The sequence below is a fragment of the Dendrobates tinctorius genome, unplaced genomic scaffold (genome assembly GCF_039654945.1).
Source record: "Dendrobates tinctorius isolate UK_male_01 unplaced genomic scaffold, ASM3965494v1 ptg000762l, whole genome shotgun sequence".
NCBI lineage: Eukaryota > Metazoa > Chordata > Amphibia > Anura > Dendrobatidae > Dendrobates > Dendrobates tinctorius.
Window position 1 is genome coordinate 5,001 of NW_027362402.1, and position 2,500 is coordinate 7,500.

The following is a 2,500-nucleotide window of genomic DNA, read 5'->3' on the forward strand; positions in this document are numbered from 1 at the left end:
TGGAGCAAAAACCATTTTTGGGGACTTAGAAAAAATTCCGAGATGTGTCAGACTTCCAGGAAGGGGGCGCCTCGGGAGGTGTACCTAGGAGGCTTCCAGGGGCCTGGGTACACTTTTCAGAAAGTACCGTTGGGACTTAGAAAAATTTTCAAGATTTTTGGACTTAGAGCGATTTTTGGATTTTTGTGCAAAAATCGAATTTTCCCTTCTCCCACCGCTCTGGGGCGTCAATATGAAGTGGGGACCCGAGGGAGAGTGCCTCCCATGAGGGTAGAATGTGTGACTTTTGGGGGGAAAGTCGAATTATGGAGCAAAAACCATTTTTTGGGACTTAGAAAAATTTCGAGATGTGACAGACTTCCAGGAAGGGGGCGCCTCGGGAGGTGTACCTAGGAGGCTTCCAGGGGCCTGGGTACACTTTTCAGAAAGTACCGTTGGGACTTAGAAAAATTTTCAGGATTTTTGGACTTAGAGCGATTTTTGGATTTTTGATCAAAAATCGAATTTCCCCTTCTCCCACCGCTCTGGGGCGTCAATATGATGTGGGGACCCGAGGGAGAGTGCCTCCCATGAGGGTAGAATGTGTGGCTTTTGGGGGGAAAGTCGAATTATGGAGCAAAAACCAGTTTTTGGGACTTAGAAAAATTTCGAGATGTGTCAGACTTCCAGGAAGGGGGGAGTCTCAGGAGGTGTACCTAGGAGGCTTCCAGGGGCCTGGGTACACTTTTCAGAAAGTACCGTTGGGACTTAGAAAAATTTTCAGGATTTTTGGACTTAGAGCGATTTTTGGATTTTTGTGCAAAAATCAGATTTCCCCTTCTCCCACCGCTCTGGGGCGTCAATATGATGTGGGGACCCGAGGGAGAGTGCCTCCCATGAGGGTAGAATGTGTGGTTTTTTGGGGGAAAGTCGAATTATGGAAGAAATTGAGTTTTGAGGACAAAAAAGTGTTTTGAGGACAAAAAAGTTTCTTGAGGACAAAAAAGTTTCTCGAGGACAAAAAAGTGTTTTGAGGACAAAAAAGTTTCTTGAGGACAAAAAAGTGTTTTGCGAACAAAAAATGGAATTTTGTGATTTTGTGTAAAAATAAGTAAATTCCCCTACTTCCACCACAGGGGGGCTTCAGTATGTTGTAGGGCCCCCAGGGAGGGTCCCCCAACTGGGTTTAAAGTTTGTGGATCCTGGGCAGAAAGTTGAATTTTGGATGAAAAACCGAATTTTGGGACTTAGAAAAATTTCGAGCTGAGCAGTGACAGACTTCCAGGCAGGGGAGCCTCTCTGGAGGTGTACCGAAAACAGTTCCAGGAGCTGAGGTCATTTTCGAACATTTTTTGTTCGCTCAAATTTTTTTTGTTTTTGAGCTCTAAAAAGCTGTTATTATCAATTGGCTCAAAAATTTCAAGTGTCATGAGCTAGTACATGTTGGAGGAATACGTTTTAGGCAAAAAATTGCAAAAAAAAAAATCCAAGTGAAAAAGAACCGGAATGGGGAATTTCTGACTGCTGTAGCAGCCGCACAGTTCCAGGAGGTCGGATACATTTCCGACTTTGTCCCGCTCATTGAAGTACATTGTCCCGCAATGCAAATACATAGTAATGCGCACCTGCGGGAGAATATAGGAGAGAGTGGGCTCTCTCTACCCCGATGTATGGCGGTTGTTCCTATGGTTCTCTGGCTCGGGTAGGCGACTTAGAAGGTGGTCCCTCTTGTCGTGGAAGTTGCAAAATACGGCCGAGACTGAACTTCCACGGCTCCAGGAGGGACTTTTGCTGGTCGTGCGTCCCAAGTGAGAGAGGCGATCCTGGGGTACCTGAGCCTGACCAGACCCTCCCTCGGTGGTCCCTGGTCTTCTGAAGGGTGATGGCATTCAGGGGGGCAAATCTGGAGTCCGTGGCCGAGTTTGGGCTCTAGAAGGCGGACGCCCCTTCTGACCATGTCCCCTCAGAGCCGGCTGGATGGTTCATGGTCCGCGGCTTTGTCTGGCGGTCTGTGCCCAAGCCGGAGAAGCTGTCCTGGGGTACGTGAGCTTTGACCAGACCCTCCCTCGGCGGTCCCTGGTTCTCTGGAGGTGATGGCTGTCAGGGGGGCAAATCTGGAGTCCTCGTGGGAAGGAGGGCTCTTGAAGGCGGACGCCCCCTCTGACTATGTCCCCTCAGAGCAGGCTGGATGGTTCATGGTCCGCGGCTTTGTCTGGCGGTCCATGCCCAAGCCGGAGAAGCTATCCTGGGTACCTGAGCTTCGACCAGACCCTCCCTCGGTGGTCCCTGGTTCTCTGGAGGCGATGGCTGTTGTCAGGGGGGGGGGGGCAAATCTGGAGTCCTCGTGGGAAGGAGGGCTCTGGAAGGCGGACGCCCCCTCTGACTATGTCCCCTCAGAGCATGCTCGATGGTTCTCAGTCCCTGGCTTTGGCTTTTTGGCCATCCTGGGGTACATTCTTGCCAAAAAAAAAAACGACTAAGTGAAAAAGAACCGGAATGAGGAATTTTCTAGGTGCCGCAT